General features: G+C 34.7%; 1 pseudogene; it reads left to right on the top strand.

Moving 5' to 3' along the window:
- LOC149194974 (putative receptor-like protein kinase At1g80870) overlaps positions 1–27,574 on the top strand; it is a 112,317-nt pseudogene extending 84,743 nt beyond the window's left edge.
- Positions 27,575–27,843: the final 269 nt, after the last annotated feature.

Raw genomic sequence — 27,843 nt, 5'->3', positions numbered from 1 at the left:
TGCATTTATATGGTTAATGAACATCTGATCCTATACTATTTATGGTTATAGATCTCTATGCTTTGATGGTATTTTTTTGCTTTGACTCTATAGGTGTTCTTTGAAGTAGGACAAATGAGAAAGGGGTGGCAAAAGATCTATCCAAGGAGAGAGGAAACAAGCAAGGAGACTAGAGAAACACTAAGGTTGGTACTTTCTGCTTCTCTCTCATCTATCTCTCATAAAGGAAAAAACAAGTAACTTTAGTTTGCTTTTTTCTAAGATAGCTACCGATCTTAGTGGGACCAACATCTCTGAATGGACACTAGTTTTCCCGATAAAAAAATGGCGACTCGAGAGCAAACTAGTGTCCATTCAGAGCTAGTAGTCCCACTAAGATGGGTATCTATCCTAGAAACAAACAAACTAAAGTTACTTGTGTTTTCCATTATGAGAGATAGATGAGAGAGAAGCAGAGAGTACCAACCTCAATCTTTCGTTAGTCTCCTTGCTTGTTTCCTCTCTCCTTTGATAGAGATTTCGCCACTCCTTTCTCACTTGTCCCACTTCAAAGAACACCTATAGTGTCAAAGCAACAAAATACCATCAAATAATAGAGATCTATAACCGTAAACAATGTAGGATCAGATGTACATTAACCACATAAATGCATATACAAATACAAGATTCAGAGATATACAAGCATATGGAGGAAAACTCAAATACCTTTATTGATAGAAGTAGTAGAAGAGAGGACTACAACCAAGCTGTCTAGTCTAGCATCATCCTCCAAGCATGAAAGCCCTCTTCACCTCATACAAAGCAAGATCACCAATCAATGTCTTTAATGAGAAACCAACAACACTTCCTTTGCAAATTACAAATTCCAGCCCTTGGATCTCTAGGATGAGGGATCCATATATAGATGTTTGCAAGAGAGGGAGTCAGCTTCTGGGATTTTTATTAGTGTCATTTTAGTGATAGTTCTTGGTTCCACTTGGAGATTTCATGATATCTTACTCATCCCTGGGCGAATTTAGAGAGGTAAGTGTCATATGAATAGTTTCTAGAATATTCTTTGAGTTTCCACCTAGCAAACTTCTTCTGCCATTTTTCTGCCCTTTCTCATCACACCCTACAGAAGGGCTTTCTAGTATGGATCACACCCTCCATGTGTAATAGGTGAGATGCATCGCACCCTATGCATGGAGCAGTCTGTATGGTCTAGTTTTGACCAATTCTGAGTAGTTTTTCTCGAAGAACTTCTGGGAGATGATGTAACTAGCTGACCTTGTTCCTTCAGTGTATGAAACAAAAATTTTAGGGGTTTAGAAGCCCTTGGTTTATGGACATATGTGATTGGTGTTGCAGTGCCCAAATATGTCTACAACAGCTGCCCCCTAAAGCATGGGGTCGTAAATCTTTTGATGTCAGGTGAAATGCTTTATAATGAGGATCCGAGGTTTTTAAAACTAGAAGGTGACCTGTAATAAGATACAATACAATACATTATATTCATAATATTTTCATGATCTAGCTGAGGCAGGAATTCCCATGCTCAGCTTTATAAATTCATTTTCATGTACATAAGACAGATAATCGTCTGTGTGGCAGACTGATGATTCTGGTAGAGCCATCATCCCTTAGTTTGGATGATTATCTGTGCAGCAATGATGTACATTTGATGTCTTTATTTTCCTCAATATATCGCAGCCCAGATGGATTAGAATAGATCAGGGGTCTTCAGACTCGTTCAATCATTGCCTGAAGTAAAAGTCGATCCATATGAGAAGATGTTCTGATGTCGAACATGGAAAGACATCGCCCGATTACTAGCCAATGATGTAAGCTATTAACAGGCATGAGAGGAATCATCGATAATGATAATGACCCTCAAGATACTGCAGTACAATTCACATGGTGTGAATACATGAGCTGATGTTGAACACCACACAAAATCTTTCGGTCGAAGGCCATTTATGTAAACCTATTGCAGGAAGTGAGAAATTTGCCATTCAGGCATGCAAGCTTCAAAGTACTGAAAGGATTGTTCCTAAGTCAACTTCTTGGATAATGAGCTGACGTCAACAAGAAGTGACCAGTCATAGGAGGGACTTAATGAATCCCATATCTATGACACAGAACGGAGAAAATGATTTTGTGGAGGTGAAAACGATCTGATGATATAAGGTTCAGGTTGGCGGTCATGAAAAATGGAGAGTGAAGGTACAACAGTGGATGAGGCGTTAGCTAGGTTGGTGAATTCTCTGAGCGACTTCTCTTGAACATATTGGCGAAACTGAAATGGATTAGTAGCGTTAACCACAAAATGGATGGTACGACAAACCAATGGTGATATGACTAGTGAATGAAATAACCCAACCCGACTCAATCATGGTGACAAAGTGAAAGCGTCATGTTCAAGAGCGACCTGCTACCAATGAAGTTATTCAAGTTTTCTTCCCTTTTTCCCCAGTCATTGCTGACCAATACCTCTTTATTTTTGTCAAGCTTGAGGAGAATAACATATGATTGTTATATAATTTGCCCTTCGGGCAAACCTGTCGCTATGTTTTAATGAGCGTAGCGATAGTGAAACTCGCTCTTGTCTACATGGTCAAGTTTGTCACTATTCTATTAACGAGTTTAACGACAAAGAGAACTCAGTCCTTTTCAATTTTAGAGAGTCTAAAAGAGACATAAAAGCAACTCTAGTGGTCCCTTTCGTAATGTAATCCCTTAAGTCCGAAAAAGTGTAAAATAATATGAAAGGGATGACTTTTCGATAGTTTTGATGAGCTGAACAAGACAAGCGCTCGATATTTTTGTGTAATGATCACTCAAGTCCAAAAAGATTAAAATCTAGAGGAGGGATGGCACTTTCGATCTCTTTAACAAGCTGGAGAGGCCAATTGCTCGACAATCGTTTCATATTTTACGAGTCAGATGAAAAGAGCTTAAAGGAGACTCGTTTATTGAGGAATGACTCATGTTTTGGGATAGCAACTGGTTCTAGGTATGGTTTGGAACTTTTCAATCACAATAGTGTAAAGAAGGTGGCTAATAGAATCACTCATCACAGTTATTCCTCAAAAGGGTAAACAATCAAATGGAGGTGATGGTAAGAACATGACCAAGGTTCAAAAGATGATAGTCATGAGATCGCAATGGTTTTTTATTGAAGGTGGGTTCATTTTTTTTAATGAGCTTAAACTCTGGGGGGAAATTTGCGCATTGCTAGGTTTATTTTTTAATCAGCTTGAACTTCACATAAAACTGCTCGTGACTAAGTTTATTTTTTAACGAGCTTGAACTTTGCATAAAATTGCTCATGCCAGTCGTATAATAAGGATGTCTCATCGATAGGTTCATTTTTATGGAGCTTGCCCCATTCGAAACTTTACTTCGGAGCCTTTCGTTATGCAAGCTAGGAATGACCAACCTACGAGTTTAAAGGGTTAAGAGCCTACAAACCAAGAAAATTAAAGGTCATTTTTCACTTGTATGCGAAAAGTTTTGCATGCCCCCAGGTATAATGAAGTAGAGTTTCTAGGTTACCATAAGGAAGTTCTTGCATTAGCAAGATCGTTCCATCCACGTGGCAGCCAAAAAACTTCCTTGGCGATGTACATCGAAATGGACAGAGGTGATTGTTGTCAGTGCCAATCACATAACCTTTGACGAGGGAGTCCTTTTCCAGTCTGATCCATTTTCCTAAACATACAAGATTGTCAAACTAGTTATATTCCTATGCAGAAACCTACATTATATCTAGGGTTTTCCTGTCGAAGCAGACCAAGGCGCATGCCTCCTAGGTTTCATTCATAATCACCGAAGCACTCATGATCATCAGGTGGATGGACTGAAGATTGATGAGACATTACTTGTGCAAAAAGACTAGTTAGGGATGGTATTTGACTAATAGTTGTGTTTGAACCAGGGAATGAAAGTTGGTCAACTAGGTGGACCACTCTGCCTTTATGTGGAAAACGCATCACTCAAAAGAGTGAGGAAACAATAGCTCCCATGCTATAAATTTAGTCACGTCTGAGGAGTAGATTGTAATCTAAAGGCCCTTGGACTACCATCACGTTTAGATGAATGGTTTTCCTTCTCAAACTTATAGGAAAATTTGGAAGAATCCCCAACGGTTGACTGGTTCTTTTGTTGAAGCCTGTCAGATCTTGAATCTCATGCAGAAGCGATGGCGAACCAAGCGCTTTCCAAGCAATTGAGGAAAGGATACTTACAGAAGCCCCTTCATCTATGATAGTACCAGCCATGATCATTCTGTAAGCTTGTATTATGATTTGGAATGGTACATTAGATGGTAGGCAGGTTCTCCCTAGTAGATTCCAATTGAAGGAAACAACTAGATTGCTTGGAGGAGGGACCGAATAAACATCCGAATAAATCTCTGACAATATTCCTTCCAGCGGTAAAGGGATGGGTAGATTTCCCCCATGTTCATCAGATTTTGGGTTTACGAAAAAAATTTGAACAGTGTCATTCTCATTCTCTTTGGCGATAGTATCATCTGAAGGTGGACCTTCTGAAGACAAGATTGGGTCAACTGCCGTCTCGACCTGTTGACTTTGGTCTGGTGTGGACTCAAAGGATTTATCTTCAATGGTAGGTGCTTTGACCGACAACAACGGTGTGTCAGTTAGATTTTCAACTAGCAATGGACTCAGTAAGAGTTTCTTGTATCCAGGAGGAAATCACTGTGATGACGCAGGACGGTTACCCAGGACTCTCTTAGCTTCATCTAGGAAAGGAAAACGGTGGAGGACATGATCGCCTTCACACAGTCTACAAGGAAATTTAGATCTTCCTTTCTTTCCATTGGCTTCGTTTTCACTAGTTGATGGTGTGCTCTCAACATGATCGTCAGAGGTTGAAGATACCGGATTGTGCAAGCGGGGAGACCAGTCCCTCAGGATCCGTGGAATGCAGGGACAATCCCGATGATAGTGGTATCCATTGCAAATGACACATGGAGATTTAGGTTTAGAAGGTGCATTGTGTGGATTTTCGCTAGGCGATGCACGGTTGCCCCCTTTTGCCATTGGATTCTTCTTCTTCTTCTTCTGCTTCCCTTTCTTCTTCTTCTCAGTTACTTGCTTTTTAGCATTACTAGCTTCACCAAGTGAAGAGGAAGAAGGAGAGGGAGAAACAAATGAAGTATAAGGTAGGGGAGAAACTTTAGTATCATCTAGTTGCTAATTAGATTGCTAAGGAATTGCGGTGTTTTGAACAACAGAGGTCGAGAAAATACATACTGGCAGGCCAATTGTGAGTCCTGGAAGGGACAATGTGGCCATGTTTTGAGCACCAACATCCCCCCAAGAGGAGAAGGGACTAGGATTTCCTCCAAGGGGAAATCCTTGATTGATAGAGTCCATTATTCTCAACCTAAAACCAATGAGAGAACAGTGATGTTATTCCGATTAAAATAAATTTTATGATGCTTTGACACAACTTTCTTTTTCAATTTTTGAGAGTCGAGAAAAAGCTAAAGATGACTCTAGCCACCTTCGATTTTTAATGAGCCTGAAGTGACAAGTGCTCAGATGGACCTTTTCTTTTAAGGAGTCTGAAAAGCAACGAAAGTGACTACTCTGGAAATCTGGGTAGAGGGATTACCAAACCAATCGCTAAACTATAGAATACTTTTTACAGTGTGGCAGTAAATCTTCCCGAATGTTGTGTTCAGTGCATTGCGATCGATAGGGTGGTAGACATGGCTTCCTAAGGATAAAGGATGTAGCCTATTGTGGTCTCCTAATATATACGCGACGATATGTGGGAGCACAAGTCCATACTAGCACTTGTCGTCTCAAAGAGGAGGAATCACCAAACCTACAATGAAACAGATAGTTACCAGGCTTTACGACACCGAGATACATCTTAGGTTCATTGAGGTTTATTTTATAGTTGATCTTTCTTAAGAAGTTTTCCTTTAAGGTTCACCACGTGATGTAGATATACAATTCCTAAATATGCAATCTAAGATGATAAATAGTCGTTTACTTTTTTTGCAATGAAAATCCTAGCTACTAAGGAAAGAAAGATGAAATTCTTTCAACATAGAGGAGAGAGCACACACTAGATGCACTTTTCCTAAATCAATTTCAGCATGCAGTCTAAATGCGAATGCACATGCAAGTATTGTTTTTCAGTTTCCTTACTGTGAGAATGACGAAAGAAAAATAAGTACAGATCTAAACTTTCTTTCAAAGTGATAGTACTAACAATTTTCTCTTCAAAAAGTGAAAGGAAGGCTAAGATGACACTTTGCGATTTTTAATTCAAAAAAACTAAAGGAAGACTAAGACGACACTTTGCGATTTCAAATTTAAAATTCCTTTCGACACTTGAAATACTATTAATTCAAATCAAATACACTAGCAACAGTGTAATTGGCTATCTAAAAGAGTAATTCTTTATGACACTCTTTTTCTTGACTGAAAACGACACTTGTGACACTTTCAAATCAAAAGACGACAGTTCGATTAAGCTACTATTTGCAAAGGAGAACTGTAAATGATGAAAAATACATAAAAAGCATTCACAATTACTTATCAACAAAGGCTGAATAATGCAAAGGAATATGGTTTTGACAGTGATATAATGATCATAGATAGCAAAACTACCAAATAAAGCTGAAGACAATGAAGAAAAAACCAAAATCTCGAGGCAAAAACAGTCTTACTCAATCATCGCACCTGTAACATAGGGAAATAGGGATGCATCTCACCTACAACACACGGGAGGTGCGATGCATCCATATTTCCAATGAGAGATAGCACGATGGTCCAGGGACGAGACTGAGCTTGGTTTTCACTCACAGTTTACAGCTAAGTTCAGGGATTTAGGCTGAGCTAATGATAGTCAGTAAACACAAAGTATAGAGGTTGATCTAATGAGGTTATTTGAGCTACCACTAGGGAACTTAGGATGTTTGCAAGTTAGATGTTTAGTTCATAAACCAACCCAGAGATTGACTGAAGCGGCATTGATCTACTTTGGAGTTACATAGCGAAAGCAGTTCAAAGGCTAGCTGGCTTAACATGAGGCTCCGTCTGTGGTTTATAAAGAAAACAACAATAACAAAATAAACAAACCATTCACTCCCCAATGGAGTCACCATTTTGTTAATTGGAAAACTAGTGTCCATTCATAGCTGCTAGTCCCACTAAGACAGGTAGCTATCTTAGAAACAAAAAAGCTAAAGTTACTTGTTTTTTCCTTTATGCGAGATAAATGAGAGAGAAGTAGAGAGTACAACCTCAGTCTTTCACTAGTCTCTTTGCTTGTTTCCTCTCTCCTTTGATAGAGTTTTCACCACTCCTTTCTCACTTGTCCCGCTTCAAAGAACACCTGTAGAGTCAAAGCAGCAAAATACCATCAAAGCATAGATATCTATAACCATAAACAATGTAGGATCGGATGTACATTAACCATATAAATGCATATACAATTACAAGATTGAGAGATATTGTTATGAAACCAGCTCAAGAAAAGATAGAAAAGATAGGTCAACGCCTTAGAATTCAGCCTTTTCGAGGGGGCAACCTCCTTTACATTACATAAATGAACAATTCTTGGATGATTCAAATGACAAAACCTCCTTTCTATATATAGGAGTCTATGGAGTCACAATATAATCCAACCGACCTAACAATAATAATATAAAGCCACAAAAATAACAATAGAGGGATTCTATGGGCACATTAATAACAATATGGGGGTAATGGGGGCACAACAATATAAATAAGGGGTATAACTACAATAGTAATGGGGTAATCACTAGTATTATAGGGACCCAACATGCCCCTCTCCTTCAAAAAAGTGTTGTCCTCAACGGTTGAGTAGTTCAGGATACTTCTGCATAAAATTCTCATCCTCCCATGTGGAATCTTCAGCGGATAAGTTCTTCCACTTGATAAGGTACTATGAAATTGATCGATTTCGTAGCTATCGCGTTCTTGTTTCTATAACTGCTTCTGGTTCCAATATAATTTTTCCTTCCTCGTCAAGTTCTGGCAATATTGTTTTAGCTGGGAGCTTGTCGCCTACAACCTTCTTTAAGCATGAAACATGGAAAACGGGGTGCAATCGAGAAGCTGCAGGAAGCTCCAATTTGTATGCCATAGTACCAATCTTTTGCAACACCTTGTACGGACCATAATACTTTGGTGATAATTTATTATCCTTCTTAGCTTGCTTGAGGGACATTTGCTTATATGGTTGTAGCCGTATGAATACCCAATCACCTACATCAAAACTTCTTTCACTACGATGTTGATCTGCCTATTGTTTCATTATATTATGTGCCAACACGAGGTTATCCTTTAAGAGTTGGAGGACTTGTTGTTGATGTTCGATGTGATGTTCCACTGCCTGAACCTTAGAATTTTCTCTTAAATATGATGTGATGGATGGTGGTTGATACCCATAAAGTGCCATAAATGGGGTCATTTTTGTTGTTGTATGAAAGGAAGTGTTATACCACCATTCAGCCAGAGGCAACCATTTGACCCATTGTGTCTGTTTATCAGATACAAAGCAACGAAGATATCCTTACAAACATTTTTTTACTATCTCAGTTTGCCCATCAAATTGAGGATGATAAGATGAGCTATGAGCTAACTGAGTACGAAGACAAGAAAATAATTGTGTCCAAAAATTTCCAGTGAAAATGGGATCTCTGTCACTTACAATAACCTTTGGGTTTCCATGTAGCTTTTGAATTGTTTCCATAAATGCAGTAGAAACTGTACTGGCTTTAAATGGATGTGATAATGCACAAAAGTGTGCATACTTGGTAAGTCTATCAACTACCACCATGATGACACTCTTTGCCTCAGACTTGAGTAAACCTGTGATAAAATCCATTGATACCTCCTCCCAACGTTGGCTTGGAATGGATAAAGGTTGTAATAGACCCGGTGTCTTAATTGTTTCAACTTTATTTTGTTGGCAAACCAAACATTCTGCCACAAAATTTTGAATATCTGATTTAAGGCCATCCCAAAAAAATTCCTTCTTAACCCTGTGGTAGGTTTTTAAAAATCTTGAGTGCCCTCCTAAGGGATAAGTGTGCAATTCCATAAGAATGTTTTATTTTAGCTGGGAATTCTTACAGAGGTGTAAGCGATCTTTGTACCATAACGAATCATTTTTCCAGCAAAATGTATCAGATGTACTGGAATCTTGTTGTAGCTTTCGAATAAGTGCCCACACTTCTTCGTCATTCTTCCATTCCTCCCTTGCTTCATTTATCCAATCTGATTGGATGATAGAAATAGCGCACATCAATGCTTCCACATCCTCATCCTTCCTTGAGAGTGCATCTGCCACCACATTTTGCTTCCCTTTTTTGTAGATGATTTCAAAGTCATAACCCAACATCTTTGTGACCCACTTTTGTTGCTCTTCATAGGATAATCATTGTTCTAAAAAGTATTTAAGGCTATCATGATCCGTTTTTACCTTGAAGTGTCTTCCCATTAGGTAGGGTCGCCATTTCTTAAGTGCATGGAGTATTGCCAACATTTCCTTCTCATAAATATCATTGCTTAGAAACTTTCCCTTGATTGGACGACTTTCAAAAGTAATGGGTCTTTCATCTTGCATTAGAACAACACCAATTCCATTTCCTGAAGCATCACATTCCACAATAAAGGTTTTTGTGAAGTCCGGTGTAGCTAAGACCGGTGCTTGGCACATTGCCTCTTTAAGATGTTCAAAGGCCTTTGTTGCTTCTGGAGTCCATGAAAATGCATCTTTCTTCAATAATGTCGTTAGAGGTGCTACTATTCTCCCATAATTCTTAACAAACTTGCGATAATACCCTGTCAACCCAAGAAATCCGCGCAAATGCTTTATGGATGTGGGGATTTTCCATTCCTTAATGGCTTTAATTTTGGTAGGGTCTACCTTAACTCCTTCATGAGATACAATATGACCCAAATATTCCACCTCCTGGACTCCAAAGAAACATTTGGATCTTTTGGCATATAATTGTTTCTCTTCCAATAGTTGTAGCACCCTGTCAACATGTTCAACATGATCCTTCCATGACTTGCTGTAGATAAGTATATCATCAAAAAATAATAACACAAATTTTCTAAGGAATGGTTTGAAAATTGAATTCATCAAACCTTGAAATGTTGAAGGTGCATTGGTAAGGCCAAAAGGCATGACCAAAAATTCATAATGACCCTCATGAGTTCTAAATGCCATTTTCGGAATGTCTTCAATCTTCATTCTGATTTGATGATATCCTAAACGAAGATCCAACTTGGTGAAGTAAATTGATCCATGCAATTCATCCAGTAATTCATCAATGACAAGAATGGGGAACTTATCTTTAATAGTGAGCTTGTTGAGCTCCCTATAATCTGGACACATGCGCCATGATTCATCCTTCTTGTGCACCAATACTACTGGAGCAGAGAAAATTTTTGACTCGGTTGAATTATACCAGCCTCTAGCATTTCTGCAACCATACGCTCAATTTCACTTTTTTGGACATAGGGATATCTGTACGGCCTGATGTTTGGAGGAACACTTCCTGGAATCAGATGAATAGCATGATCATGATCACGCATAGGTGGGAGACCTTTGGGAGTCTCAAATACCTTGGAATGATTGTCCAGGACTTTTTGGAGATCTGGAGAAATAGATGATTCTAATGTGGAAACATCTAGCGAACATAATTGTGCAATTACACCCCTTTGCTCCTTTTTTAGAAGCTTTGTCATACCATTAGAGCTGATTATCTTTCCTGGTCTCCCTGCAATACCCCTTAATTCAACTTCCTCTCCTTCCACAGAAAATTTGATGAGAAGTTCTTGACAATTAAAAGCTATTGTACTCAAGGATTGTAGCCATTGGACTCCTTGTACAACATCAGCACCTCCCATTGGAATGGAAAGCATTGGGCTAGTCAATACATATTCTGCCATTGATAGCTTGATGTTATGGCACTTTCTAGAGCAATTTATTGTTCCTCCATTTGCAATCATCACTTGACACTCTGGTGCTGGATATAGGAAGAAATTCAATTCTTTTGCTACCCTACAATGAATAAAATTGTGGGTGCTTCCTGAATCAATCAACACTATCACCTTTTTCTTCTTGATTTGTCCTTCTATCTTGATGGTTTGAGGAGTGGTAATTCCCGCCAATGCATTACAAGATATGGTCAGATTTATTTTTTCTTCATCTAGGCTTTGTTCCTGGAGCATATCCTGTTCTTTTGACCTTTCTTGCTCCTTTTCTTCTTCCTCTTCACAATCTATGCAGAATAATTTCTTCTCAGCACACTTATGACCTTCAGTGTATTTGCTATCACAACTATAACAAATCCCTTTTGCTCTTTTTTCTTCCAATTGTTGTGGTGTCAACCTTATAGGTTGTGGAAGACTAGGGGCAACTGCACTTCCGTCTTTATAGTTGTGAGTGGTATGCTTCCTGGTTGCCATAATTTTTCTTTCCATTTTTCTTGCTAACCTGAATGCCTTCTCTAATGAATCAGGTTCCCAAAGTCGAACATCATGTTGGATATTATCCTTTAAAGACCCTATGAACACATCAATCCTATGCTTCTCTGGAATATCTTTTACCCTTATGTTCAATTTTTGGAACTTCTCAATGTGCTCCATTATTGAACCCTTTTGTTTGAGACTTATCAATTGGCTAAAAAAAGTGTTGCTTTTTGTATCCTCATAATGTGCTATCAATTCTTCTGTAAAAATTGCCCAAGTGATAAATTGTTTACGAGAGCAAAGCCATTGATACCATACAAATTGATTTGGTTCCAAATATAAAGTTGCCATATGTACCTTTTGTGTGTTTTGCACATTATTGAGATCGAAGAACTGCTCCATCTGTAATATCCATGTGGCGGGATCCTTGCCATCAAACTTCCTCATATCGATTTTTGGAATATGGTGGGTCTTGGATCCAACATTAGAGTATATGGAATCATGATTAACATTTCTTTTGTTCACATCATGAGTTTCCTTTACAACCTTTTCACCATTAGTAAGTATTTCTTGTAGAAAATTTGTCAAATATGTCTTCAAATCTGCCATGTCTGTCTTCAAATCTACCATGTCTATCTTCAAATCTATCTTTAGATCATCCATCTTAGCTTCCATGCCCTTTATCTTAGATTCCACGCCATTTATCTTAGCATCTGTTAGCTTTTGTGAGCGTGACATTTGTTGCACTTGTTCTTGTAATTTTGATATATCATGTAGCATTTCTTCCTCTTCTTCATGAGTCATGCTAGAGATTTCAAGTTCCTTACTAGGTGTTTGCATTTTCTTTCCTCGGGGCATCAGTTACCGATAATAATGCCTTACTATGCCCTTTGAATTCCTTCAAACCAAGCTTATGCAAAAATAAAAAATAAAAACTACACACCTTGTTTTACTTTGTAGAAGCCTGATATTGAATCTGATGTATCTATGTAATTTCGAATCATCTAGTTCTGAAATTGTGTCCTGTAGTAGCCTTCTATGTCCTCCTTCCAATTCCACTAGTCTGAACCAAATTGGATTCTCCAAGAAGGAGTTATGCACAATCTCCCGCAGTGACCTGATTATAGACTAGTTCAGTAGAGCGAAATTGTATGAATTTCCATGTGTCACTGTTTTAACCTTTGACTCTAAAAAATATATAAAAGAAAACTATAGTCCGTCCTCTTTCTGAAACTTCTTACGAAATTTCAATGCGATGCTCAGAAAGAAAGTTATGACGATTTTCCCAGGTCACCTGTTTTGAGTGTAATTCAGGAGTCTGCAAAAAGACCAACTTCCTGAGATCATATCTCCGAAAATATCAAGTCAAAAGCTCTGAAATTCGGACCAAAGGTTCAGCGCAGTTTCTTCTCAAATGGGTTTTTTTTGCGACTTCTGAAACGTCACAGAAAAAACGTTATATCGAAAATTCCACGATGACCTGTTTGGAGCAGCGAAACCCTAGAATCCAAAGCTCTGATACCAAATGTTATGAAACCAGCTCAAGAAAAGATAGAAAAGATATATCAACGCCTTAGAATTCAGCCTCTTAGAGGGGGAAACCTCCTTTACATTACATAAATGAACAATTCTTGGATGATTCAAATGACAAAACCTCCTTTCTATATATAGGAGTCTATGGAGTCACAATATAATCCAGCCGACCTAACAATAATAATATAAAGCCACAAAAATAACAATAGGGGGATTCTATGGGCACATTAATAACAATATGGGGGTAATGGGGGCACAACAATATAAATAAGGGGTATAACTACAATAGTAATGGGGTAATCACTAGTATTATAGGGACCCAACATATATACAAGCATGTGGAGGAAAACTCAAATAGCTTTATTGATAGAAGTAGTAGAAGAGAGGACTACAACCAAGTTGTCTCATCCAGCATCATCCTCCTAGCATGAAAGCCCTCTTCACCTCATACAAAGCAAGATCACCCAACAATGTCTTCAAAGAGAAACCAACAACACTTCCTTGCAAATTACAAAATTCCAACCTTTTGATCTCTAGGATGAAGGATCCATATATAAATGTTTGTAGGAGAGTGAGTCAGCTTCTAGGATTTTTATTAGTGTCATTTCACTGATAGTTATTGGTTGCACTTGGAGATTTCATGATCTCTTACTCATCCCTTGGCGAATTCAGAGAGGCAAGTGTCATATGAGCAGTCTCTAGAATATTCTTTGAGTTTCCACCTAACAAAGTGCTTCTGCCATTTGTCTTCCCTCACTCATCACACCCTACAGAAGAGATTTCCAGTATGCATCACACCCCCCATGTGTAATAGGTGAGATGCATCGCACCCTATGCATGGAGCAGTCTGTATGGTCTAGTTTTAACCAGTTCTAAGTATTTTTTCAAGGAGAACTTCTGGGAGATGATGTAATCAGCTGAGCTTGTTCCTTTAGGGTATGAAGCAACACTTTTAGGGGTTTAGAAGCCCTTGGTTTATGGACATATTTGATTGGGGTTGCAGTGCCCAAACATGTCTATAACACCCTTATAGAGATTAGGATACCCCTTTTTTGTCCCAAGGATGGGTCTAATAATGCTTGAGGAGAGTTTTTATTTTTATTTTGCAAGTTACCTTGGAGTTTCCCATGTAGAGGAGAGGTTTTGAGAAAACGTTTTCTACATAGCTACATTTTGAATAACACACTATGTGGGAGAGGGAATTGTGTATTCAAAGGACTGGTTCTTTGATAGCTCGGTAGCCTAAGAAATGATCAAAGGTACAACTTTTATGTCCTTTATGAGATCACTTTTGGATGAAGTGTTCAGGATTGTATTAATGATGTATTCCTCCCAAAATTTAGGTAGAGCATTAGATCCCTATATTTCTAACTAAACTTCTTATGTGAAAGGGAATTCCAAGGTAAAACGAGTGTTATATTTAGAGTCTAATTTGCATAAGCTACATTTTTCAGACACAATGAAATTTCTTCTTTTTAATGGATCCTATGTTGGTTCTTTGTTGTTTACAAAGGAGCTACCTAAAAATATTGGTGTTAGATGGGCACCTAAATTTCCAAATCTTCCTTCCCTACTCGTGAGGTGATATTTCTTAAACCTCCTACACTGATGTGGTGTAACAAATTGTGTGCCTTAACTAGCCATGGGGTTTGCAGACAAAATTAATTGGCACTCCTCATCTAGGTAATCCGAGTTTGAAATAAAAGAATTTTGTAAGGCTAAAATGTAAGATGTCTAATGAATTTCATCAACTTTTGTTAGTTAACTACTTAACGAGTTATAATATCATAAAAGTGTTTCCACATATATATTTTTTTATTTGTTGAATTCATGATATTAATGTATGATGATGTTTGCCTCAAATTAGATAAGTAAAATGTGTCAGTAGAGTGATTCACCCCCCCCCTCCTAGTATAAATGTGAATTCCAAACAAGTAGAACTCCTTTTACATCGCTTGAAAAGGAATACAAAAATCATCTACAATAATCTCACGAAAAACACTTTCATAAAGAGAAAAAGAATGTAAACTAAAGGTTTGTGCCATTTGTCTCAATGTAGGGGATGAAAATGTAAATATTTTCATAATTTTGCAAATAGAATTAGCGTGAAGAACACCATCTTGGTTATAAATACATCAAATGGTTTATTGCCACATATTTTGAGCACAACAAGTCTATTAGGGTTTAACACATTCAAAATATTTACAAGAAAGACTCTTTTGCATCAATAAATGTCGTCGTCTAGGTGGCATACCTTTTCCAAGGTATACACAGCATAAAGCAATTGAACAATTAATGGTTTAAGTCACTATTAAAAATTTTGAAGATTCTATATAGCTTTTAAAATGACAAACATCTTATCTGTATTAATATTTGATTGTATTCTGCCTTCGCTATTTTGATTTTTTGGGATGATCAATTAAGAGTTGTGGGAAGAAATTCGGGTCAAAATTTGTTCTCCTTTAAATCAAGATTCATTGCAGTAATGCCAAAATTGGGTAATCCCCACTCCTTTAAGCTTTTCTGACCGATATTACTCTATAACATCATATATGAAGTTATGACAACAATTATATCCCATCAGTTAAAAGGCTTTCTGTTGGAAAGCATCAACCTATAACAATTTGGTTTACTTGCACGAATAAAATTCCATATCACTTTTCTTTCTTAGGATGGTTTTCACTCCATTCATACAAAGAGGAAGAAATACATCATTTTAAATTTTCATTTCTCATTTTTGGCTTCTCCCACTCATTTGTCACTTGGACCCTAAACTACATAGCTCAACCTATTTTCCGCTTCTAATCAATATATTAGACACTCTTTTTTTCGTGTAAGAAATGGGATTACAAAAAGGATATCCTCTCTTGGCTCTTCTACTCCTACAAGATGAGGAGTCTCAATGGAGTTATCAATTTACAAATTGTCTCTAGAGCTCTAAGAGGCATTGATGTTAGATCTTGTTTATTCATAGCTCATGTACATTTTGTGGATGATATACATATCTTTTTTGCAAGAGATCTTAGATATTTCTATCAACTTAAAGATTTTTTTTCTACTTTTTATAAATCCACTAATATGAAAATGAATAAGGACACATCCTCCTTATTCATTTGCGGAATGTCAAAGCTAGACATAAAATAGATATTATAGCTCCCGGATATACAACTTTTAGGAAAAATATAGGTATGGAATATCTTGGTTTAAAATTAATAGAAAATGGTTATGTCAAGAATTATTGTATGTGTAAATTTGTAAAAAAGGAAAAAGGTTAATTTCTGAGTGCAACAAATGACATTATAGGTTTGGATAATTAGCCCTAATAAAGTCTATTGTGGTAGCTACCCTTGTCTATTAGACCACATTGACGTCAGTCTCAAAAATCATTCTAGCCAATATTTGGAATATATCCTTTATATTCCTATGCTACATATTAGCTAAAAATAATGCTCTATTCTCGACCTCTTAGAAAATTTTAGCAACTGCCAAAAGTCATAGAAGATGGGGAATGAAAAAAATTTCCTCTTCACCAAAGCTCTTGCCAAAATTTTTTTGGGGATAGATTGAAGGCTTGGGTCAGTGGACACAGATACTCGAAGCCAAATATTTCCCCTTGTAATCTATAGTAGACTATATCAAAAACACAAATAAAAGGAATCTTAATAGCTCCATGGTCTCAAAATCCATTCTAAATACATTTCCACTCATAAGAGATTCACTCTTGCGGAAAGTAGGAAAAGGAGAAAATGATTTGACTCGGAAACACCCATGGGTTGGAAGTTCCAATCATTTACGACAATCCCAAGCCATTGAAATCATGAATGGGGAAGGTTTCTTCTTCTTAAATAAACATTTGCAAGGTGATATTTTAACTCATTAGGGAAGCTAGCTAGTTTATCACAGCTTGAGGTGTGTTCAACGAAATATGAAGAAATTCATTGAACATTTTACATTTTAGCCTTACAATAATCTTTTGTTAGAAACTCAAATCAACTAGATCAGGAGGACCGATAAATTTCGTATTCCAATCCCATTGTTGGTTAAGACCCAAAAATTCTCTCACAACATTAACGTAGGAGGTTGAGGAAGTCTCACCTCAGTAGTTGGGAAGAAAAAATTGGAAATTTAAGTTCCCATCTAATGCCAATATTTTCAACTAGCTCCTTTATAAACAATAAAGAATCAACATATGGTGAATTGCAAAGAAGGAATTCGTGCCAGGTAGATGTATCCTATTCAAATGTTACTCTGAATAAAACATCGATTTTACCTTGTAATTACCTTTCAGAGAAGAACTCTAGTAAAAAACATAAATATATATTTGTACCATTAATTTTGGAGGAATACACCATTAATACAACCATAAATAGTTGGTCAAAACGTCATCCCATAAAGGACATAAAAGCTCTACCTTTTGTCATTCCTTAAGGTATTTCGATACCACAAAACCACTCATTTGAAGACATAATTCCCTCTCCCATGTAGTGTGTTATTCGAACTCTACTTATCCAAACAATTTTTTCTGAAAACCTCTCGTCTACATGGGGAACTCCAACATAAGTTGAAAAATAAAAGTAGATTCCCCTTAAGCATTCTTAGACCCATCCTTAGGAGGATCGAGGGGTATCCTACATATCTCTAAGGTATCCATTGATTTTCTTCTAGGTGTATTGGGGCTACTACAAAAAAATTCAATGAAGTAGTATGTTTAGCTTCAAATTACAAAAGAAAAACAAATTATCGAACTTGAATGTTTTTGGGGATTCTCTTCTTACGATCAACTAAATCACATGGATGTTCATTATGCAAAAACCACATTCTCTTACCCTTACTAAATAAGATATTAGAATATTTTCAACATTTTTCTTTCATCTATTTCTATGACATGTTTATCGGAGTAGAACCATGATGTAGTCATAACCTTTAAAGGATGGAGTGGCATTGTATTAAAAGACATGGAAATATTTTAAACAATTATGAAAAACTCCTATATCTTAACATTTTTTGAGTTTAAATATCCGTAACACATTGGGCTAATCAATGTAAATTTCAAACTTTATAATTTTGATAAATTTGCTCAATATGAACTTAAATATTTATAATTTTGTTTTTTTCAAATTGCACTTTTAAGAAGTTTCTTTAACCATATTATAACTTATTTTAAAGCTAAAACTAAAACAGAGTAAAAGCTTTTAGGATATTAATGTCTTAGTAATTTCATATATATGAAAAACAAAAGCATTTTAAATAACTAATTTGTTTAACCTCTTATTTTTTTAATAGGATTTTCGATATCACAATTCAAATGAATGAAAACCATTTGTTTAAACTCTTGTTTTAATAGAAATTCATTTCAAATAAATACAAAAACCATACATACATCAATTTTTTATTTATATATTAAAATAACATTTTTCTAATTAAAATATTAATTAATTAATAAAAAATAGATTTATTAAATTATAATTTATGGATTTATAATTTGTGATGATTTTCTTTTATAGTATATCTTGCTAACGGAATTTTTAGTAACTTAAGGAAGATAACGGAATTTTTAGTAACTTAAGGCATCGAGTAGTCTATTATAAATGATAGATGTCTTAAACAAAATATTAATTAATTAATGCATATAAAAATACATTTATTAAATTATAACTTATAAAAGACATTTTTTACTAAACCAACGTAACACATTAACCACAATAGTGTCTCATTTAATATAATAAGATAAATTCAATATAATAATATAATTAGTTTATATTTTGATTTTTAATTAAAATTATTATTATTCAAATAAATTTATGGAATATATTTAAATATATGAAAACGCATATACATTTTAATAATAAAAAAATTATTTTAATATTTTATTATTAAATTTAAAATTAATAAAAAATTTAATATACAAATTTTATATATTTACACTTAAAAACATGATTATTATGATGTAAATTATAAACAAAATACAATATAGTAAGATGATAAAATTTAATTCGACTAAGATAAATAAAATATATTTGAATTTAGTAAGGCACCTTAATAAAGAATATATGAAATTAATTAAATGAATAAAGTTTAGAAAATTAGATAAAAAGATAATTTTTCAAAAATTTGATAAATGAGATCTTCGAGAACTTCTAAGGTTAGAGTTTTCCAAAAGGAATTTGTATTCCAAATAACCATGACCTGAAAACTCTCCTTTAAAATTATCTTTGGAAAAAAACAAATTTGTTTAGAAAAAAAAATGTCTCAATTAGAAACAACAGAGGGGAAAATTAAGGTGAGCCCTGGATCATGATTCCATCATAGTCATATGCAAGAGAGAGCATCATATTTGGTAGTGTTGAAAGTGCCTAGCGAAACTCGAGAGCTCTCACTATTGGGGTCTCTAATTTCTACAACAAACTTCCTCCACGGGCACTACTTGACTCTTGTGTAAAACTTAGCCCTCATATGCCTCAACTCTCCTTTCTCTTCCTCCTTCAACTTTTCATTTAACGCTACTTACTTCTTACTTCTTGTAACTACGGATAAAGGAATAATAGCAAGAAGAGAACTCCTTTTTACTTCTTGTAACTATGGATAAAAAATAACAGGAAAAATGGTTTTCTTCTGTAATTTTCTTCTATTTGTCTTCTGATATTGATCTTCCACTTTTATGAGGCCATGAGCCCCAGGTGGCAATGAAATTGGATTGGATATCATCACTATTCACAATATTAATATAAACACAGTTGGTTCTCTTATCAATATCTATTTCATCATCCCTTTCAAACAAATGTTGGCAAATCAACTCCAACATATTCATGTTCGAAATTGCCCTTGCAACATCCATTGCTATCTCGTGTGAGTCGATTTTTGTATAAATCCCAAGGGCCTATGAGAATGCCACATGCGAGATTGAGAGTGAGGGTAGGCGACAATTTCAAAATTTGAAACCAACGTAGAATAGAATGGTGGAAATTCAAGCTTGTCTTTGGGTGGGTTTCTAAATTGAAATGAGAGTATGGTACATTAAATACATGATATCATATACAATGGAAGTCTAATGGTCTCTTGGTGGCAGAGGCGGAGCACTTGGATGGTCGGAATTCTCTCAGCCGAAGTCAAGTGGAGATGGTGGAAACCTTCGTGATGGTATATACAACCATACATGCCATGTCACAATGGTGTCCAAGAATTTAGATGTATAGACTACTCCCTTCCAAACGATATCGGTTTCCTCTATTCGAGCGATGTGTTTACCTGTTTTGTACAACGAGAAGTTAAATTTGATGAGTGCGCCTACCCATCACGGATTTTTCTATGACTGTTTTACTTTTAAAGTGCCCATCACATGAATTTTAATATTTATTTGTACACGATCTAATTTATGCAAATTGTATTTATATTTTTTGCAAAATTTTCATTCTCTGTTGTACCAATCCACTCAAGTCTCATGGCCACACTTTCATTTGAGACTTGTTGATGAATCTTTTCAATGATTTTTCCACGTTGTTGAAATGTTAAACATTTTTTTTAAGATGGAAATGGCGGGAAAATAGATGGAAAATATGTATCTGCATATCTGTAATTTTTTTATTTATGAAAAGTAACAAAAATTAATATTATAAAGTGATATATATATATATATATATATATATATATATATATATATATATATATATATATATATATATATATATATATATATATATTCATTCACACGAAAATAGTGAATGTAAATGTTGTTGCAACTAAAATTAGACAAAAGAAATTCACATAACATAAATTGAAATAGATATACCATGTTTTCCATTTAAGTCACTTGGATGTGTATCCCATTACAAGAACAATAGTTGTGAAATAAGTTTCAAACCAAAAACATAATGTAAATGAACTATGGAAATGTTCAAAAAGTACATTCAATATCAACATGTACAGAAACTAAATATTTGATAGTTTCACCAAAAGAGGTAATTGTCAAAACACAACACCGTTAAAACATAAACATAAATGGAACAAATTTACATTAGAAGAAATTTTAGCCTAAAAGTGGCCTCCATAGGCAAAATAATAAAATAATAGTTTAAAAAACAAAATATGAGTTATGAATTTTGTAGGGAAAATAAGAAAACTATTTTTTATAATTGAATTTATGGCTTTTATCCTTATAGGTTTACTCAAATTTCAAGTGTAGACACGTGTTGGATGCATAAGTAAGTTCCACATCCAACTAGTGCTCATTATGCACACTTTTGAGAAGACCCACATTGATAAAAAATGAATATGCATTTAAAAAACATGTTGAACACACTTTTTAATGTATCTTCATTTTTTAACATATTTTTTAATGCATCTTCATTTTTTATCAATCTACATCTTCTCAAAAGTATGATTAATACATACTCATTGGATGTGGAATTTAATTGTGCATCCAACGAGTATCTACACTTGAATTTTGAGTAAACCTATAAGGATATCAGCCAAATGTATAATTAAAAAAGTAGTTTTTATTATTTTCCCTCCAAAATATTTACATGTAACTCTTTTTAAATTTAAAGGATATTTATTCGTTTACATATTATGCCATGGAAATTATGTGAAAGTTTCATGGGCATTTTTAGGCTGAAATTTCCTCTAATGAATATTTAAGATTATTCTTTCTTTAACATCTTTCCACATGTCATGTACCCTATCCCATTCCACCATCGAAAAATCAAGCCTAGTTAGGGACACTCACATCAAAGCATCCAATCCAACTAATGATAGCTTTGTTCTTCAAACATCCTTTATTATGTTTTGTCTTCAGAATCCTCTCTCACAAGTAATTGTACTTGTCGGAATAGTAAGTATTGCTTCCCATAACTTTGTCATGTTGGGAAAATTTGTATGCAACCGTGTAACATAAAAAACCCTCCATGCATATTTCCTGGACGATCCCTCATATTTAACACAAAGAGTGTCAACAAATGGATACAATTCTTTCAAAGAAGCCTCAAAATAAAATGTTGTTTTGTTTTCTTCAGTTTCATAATAAGGATCTTGTATGTGTTGAATTTTTTTTCAATCCAATTCTCTGAATTCCATTATTTTCCATAAACATCCTCTAAATAATGGAAAGGGCTAAACAAATTTGATGAGTTTAAAAATGAAATATTAGGGAATCTTCCATTCAAACTCTCTACAAGAGCTTGAATGTAATCTTTTGCAAGTTGTTTGTAACTTTATACTAAACTTTCAATACAATGTTACCATGATTGTTTTTGTATATCCACACAATCATCATATGCATGTGGAATTGCTACAAGTTGTATGTCATACCTATGAACAAGCCCCTCCTTATCAAAAAATTTTGAAAATCCAAATGTAGAGGCATCTATAGATTTAGATAAATAACATGTTCCTTCTACAAATTTGTCACTTGTAAAAACAACCTTTTAAAATTATCTACAGTAACATATATGGATTTCCCTAAAGATCTAGCATCAATCTACTCTTCCTCGAATTTCATGTTCAACTTGTTTAATTCACACATTATATCTGCAAGCATATGTAAACATAATTGCACAAAAAATATCCTTACTTTATCATACCATCAGTCATTCCTTTAATTTTTCCACAACATTAATATGGGAGGTAAAAGTACAACAAGTATTTCAATGACTTCTCCCATTGAAAGCAATCTAACTCCATGGATTTGAAGAGCCTCGAGAGTTTCAAGTTGCATAAGTTCCTGTAGAGTAATAAGTTAACTATTTCTTTCCATAGAATTTTACACCCAAGAATATATCTTATTTGCCAATTTCTCAACAAAAAATAATTGAGGTATTCTTTTCAAAGAATCTGATGTGGCTAAAGCTCCATGCTGAGAAATGTAATGAACATCTGCAAGATTAGGTACATCTTTCTTCAAAAAAGTAATAAAATTATTTTCATTACCAACCATTGAAGAAGCACCATTTGTGGAAACTCCTATCAATCTTTCTTTTGAAAGACCCTTGATTCCATTAAATGTTTAATTACATCATAAGTTATTTTCCCTCTTCCATCACAAATATTTATGAGCTGTAAAAGTTGTGAAATTGGAGGCCCCAATAATTTTGAGTTTTAAAACATGGCATAAACCACAAGATGTTTTTCTAAACTACAAACTCTATTTTCAAAAGGGCTTTCTAGTATTTTAAAATTTATATCTCCTCAATATATTGCGATATAGCAAAAAGGAATTCTTTTGCAACCACATGATTTGTATATGATGTATCATATTTATTCTTTGGCATATTTTTTGTGTGTAAAGGCATCGTAATAAGCAAAGAGATTCATATTTTGAGAGTGGTAGATCCTCTTGCACCATACAATACACTAATTTTATAGTAATGACGACTCTTTCTTTGTTCACATTGTCAATGCATGCAATGTGTTTTGTAACAGGCTTTTCTTTCTTCTCATTTCCACATATCCACTTTTCCTCTAAGAGCTTATGGATGCTTGAACTAGCATGAACAACTATAGAATCATGTTGCAATGTAGAGAAACATGTACCAGTTCCCCTTGGTCACATTTCCTTATGCATTTCATAATATATGCATTTCATAAATGTTTTTCCTTTATGCTTTTCCCCTCTCAATGACTTATACTTAGTTTTCCACTCGTCAAAAATTCTCTTCTTACTTTCATTTTCTTTTTCTTTTGGGTGCTAGGATTTCCCTCGTCAAAATTCTTGATCACATTCTTCATTATGCCCCAAGATATCAAATTCTTCATTAAGCCCCAGGACATCTAAATCTTTATTTAGATAAAAATAGTGATCTCCTTTATCATGAAATGAAACTTGAGATGTACTACACCATCCAATTTTATTTTTTTTTATGGAAAGTTGATTCCCTTTTTTTGAACACAATTTTTGATATATAATGCCTATATAATAAAAATAAATAAACTAGTATATATACCTTTGAAATCATCAATTAAGAACATATTTAAAAATTAACCTTGCACTCATCTCAAGAAAGGATATTAATCAGGGAATATACGTATTTATTGTTTATAACATTTAATATATAGATATTAATTTTTTATAATATTTAATAATTTCTCAAATCTAGGTAAAAGTTTTTCCATATTTACAATAAATTGTCTATTTCTTCTATCTATTTTAGTCATCTAATTTTTTAGCAAATAAATTTGTCTTATGCTTGCAATTAATAATAGTTATTTCAAAAACACTTTTTTGTGGTGTGAGAAGTGAACATATTCAAATTTTTAGTTGAGTTACTCTTTCTCTCTCATTCATTTTTTGAGAAAAAAATAAATTTTTATTTGGTTTAAATTGTATTAAAGACATATATAAATGTAAATTTTTTGTCACATACTAAAAATAAACTAATTTTATATATGAATTGACTTGCTCCCCCTTAAGCACTAATTGTGATTCGCTCACAAATTAGGTTGGAAAAAAAAATTGCAGCAACACTTTGTGGCCAAAATAAAGACATCCAATTTAGCTATTTTTGAATTGTTTTGATATGCCAACAAAAAAATAAAGACAACCTATAAACCTTAAGTGTAAATTTCTACCAAATATTGAAGAAAAAAATGTGGAATTTTTTTTAAAATGATCAATTTATATATTTAAAAATATAATTTTTTAAAACAATCAATTTATATATTAAAAAATAGATATTATTATTTAAAAAAATTTATAAACATTAAACAATAAAACTAACACCTAAATATCTCCTTTGCTATGGATATGTTGATTTATGGAGCATGCTTCCTTTGTCTGAAAGGAAAGTTATCGATTCCACCAAAATTTCGATGGTACCTAAATTTCCCGCAGACTTAGACCCATTCTCATTGACCTCATTCCTTTGATAATTATACCATGTTGATGAGATAAGCAACGGCTAAGTGGAAAGGTTAATGCTTTGTACCTCAACAGTGAAAAAAAATGGTGAGTTGGCGTGGCCAGATTTCAAAATTTTCAATAAACATATTGCAAATTCAATGTCTATGCAGAGAAGTCAAATGGGTAATGTCTAAAAAGCTAAAGATAATGATATTTATTATGTACCATTTAGGAAAATAATTTTACTCATGGTAAGCAGTTAATACATATGTATATAGTTTGGGTATATGGAGTGACCCCGATACTCACTCTCAAGCCAACTTACAGCATTATCTTAAATTGCCTTACAATTTCATTCATAGACCCATAATACGAGAATGAAATCATTTCATGACGTGAAAAGCTCTACAAATAAGGTTTAATGTCTACTTTTGTTCTTGGTTGAATGTCAATTCTTACCATACTCGTGTTCTAAATTGAAATTGTTTCATTATCTTAAATTCATCTCAATATTAGTTTTATTAAGAACTGAGAAGCTTCAAAAGAAAGTGGAGCTTTAAACTTTTTAATACTCAATAGATTGGGGTTAAGATGAATTTACAATAGCTTATTTTCCTTTTTATATTTTTTTTTAATTATTGTAGTATATTTTTTTAACGTTTTTATTTCTATTATTATGATAGGGTTTTGTTTGTTCACCTGTACATGGCATATTTCAACTTTCATTTCGATCAAAGTCATATTATATATATCTATATTAAAATGTTGAATGTAGTTGGATTTTATTGATGCATTTATTAAAAAATACAATTTCTAACAACACGTGGATGCCCTTTTGGCATGGTGTTGCAAGCTATTAACAATCATTTGAGAGCTTTCTAACAAGTAACAGAAAATGATTTGAAACACCCCAAGTTTGATGGAAAAGCTTGGAACTTTATAGATCGAGTTAGTTTGTGATATAGTCGCCAATGTTTATATCATCTTGTCTGGCGAGTGACGATGGAGCAACTTAAAGCTTTTACTATGTTTGACTGGTATGGTATAATCATTGGTTCATGTCACTTGTATGTTCTGGAAGTTCTCATAACACAAGAAACACAAGGCATCCATCAATGTTGTTGGCAGTTACATTGACCTTAACAGTTATGGTTTCGCCATTTCTTTCAATTTCACCCGTTGAGATTGATTTGTTCATTGAATCATTCATATTTGTTTATCCTCTGATATGATGTGTATATCAGAGCCCTTCAAGTCTTAGGTTAGGTGGTTCATGCTCTAATCTGTATATCAGAGGCTAGTGGTGTTGTTGTTGATCCTATGGTACAATCACTTGAAGGGCAACAAAACCAACCCTTACGATCTCACCGTTGTCAGGATTCAAAGATTCAAATACCGTGAGCTCAAAGCTTCTACTCACTCATTCAACTTGAACGATAGGCTTGGGAAGGGAGGATTCAATGTAGCTTACAGAGGGGTTCTCAGGAATGGCAAGGAAATTGTAGTAAAGAGGTATGGTACCAGCTCTCTGAAAGGCGAAAGTGAATTTTAGAATGAATTGTCGATCATTGGGGGGTTGTTTGGGTACGGTGCTGATAGTAAGAGGAGACTCCTAGTGTATGAGCATATGCAGAAAAAAATCTTGCACGAGGCTCTATTTGAGAATGGTTCACCTTAGAAGTTGGATTGGGAAACCAGGTTTAAGATAATTTTGGGAATTTCCCAAGCGCTAGCCTTTCTGCAACTTAAGTGTGATCGACCCATTATTCATGGCGATCTAAAGCCCAACAATGTTCTTATCGAAGCCCATTTCAACGCTGAACTAGATGATTTTCGGCTGGCCAGACTTAAGCGTGATGTTGACTATGGGCCTGAGTTGTTTAGTGAGGACCTTGGGGGAAGACAAGAGTTTCAATGCAGATGTGAGGATCTGTGGAAGAGCCAAGACCTTAACATAAGCGAGGATTTAAATATATGGTACGATCTTTATAAAAACCAAGTTGTTGGAAAGATGAATAGAAATCATGCAAATACTAAAACAAATGTTCTTGACTATGGGGAGGGAAGCATTGGGAAGCTCTATGGTAGGAATATAGTAAACCATAAAGATATACTTCGCCTGTGTCCAAGATCTATTGACAAGGAATTTGAGGTCGACTTCACTCTAGCATTACATTTGTAGCATCAAGCTTGTTCCTCTAGTAAAATTGAGTATTTTAGTGATAATGGCCTCGTGCATGAGGTTGTGAGTAGTGGGGATGAGGAATTTGGTTTACATATGAAGGGAAAATAGATTCTGACAGAGGGTGAGGATTGGTGCAAATAGTTCCCTTTAGATGTTGGAATCAATGATATTAGCAGCTTTGATAGGAGAAAGGAATTGAGAGCATAGGCCTTTCATTGCAAAGATTTGAAAAAGAGGTAGCCTTGGGGAAAGAATAGGTGGTGTAAACAAGATGGCAGTGGTGAGATATGTGCTAAATACTATGTGAGGGAGTGGATTGGTAGTGAAATTAGGCCTTTAGGGAGTGGAAACTGGGACAATGAGAACAAGGGGGAGAAAACAGAGAGTCATGGAACCAAGACCCCGAAGGCCCATAAAGAATGTAGTGGAGAGCTGAGTCTAAGTGAATCCATGCGAGTAACAGAGTAAAATTATGGAAAGAACAAGCACAAGAAGTTCAAAAAGTTCAAAGAATTGTGGAAGGAAGAGTATTTTGGAGAGATCCCATAACTAAATTACAAATATGTGAAATACAAAATTGGTTTCTATATCAAAATCACGTTTCTTCAAATTTCATCAAATCTTGTTAATAGTATAAAAGTGATCACCATAAATATATTCGATGGAGGCACAATATATTTGTCGCAAGTTATAGGTAGTACCGATTCGATTTCTAACCTAACTTACAAACTATTTCGTGTTGGAAATTTTTGGTAATTTCAAACACAAAAGAACAGAGAAAATGCTTTGTTTTTGCCACAGGATCTTTAACACAGGGA

The sequence above is a fragment of the Pinus tabuliformis genome, chromosome 2_2 (assembly GCF_031772625.1).
Source record: "Pinus tabuliformis cultivar Carrire ecotype Pingquan chromosome 2_2, CPIR1, whole genome shotgun sequence".
Lineage (NCBI taxonomy): Eukaryota > Viridiplantae > Streptophyta > Pinopsida > Pinales > Pinaceae > Pinus > Pinus tabuliformis.
The sequence above is the reverse complement of the archived record's forward strand: the minus strand, read 5'-3'. Positions and strand labels throughout refer to the sequence as shown.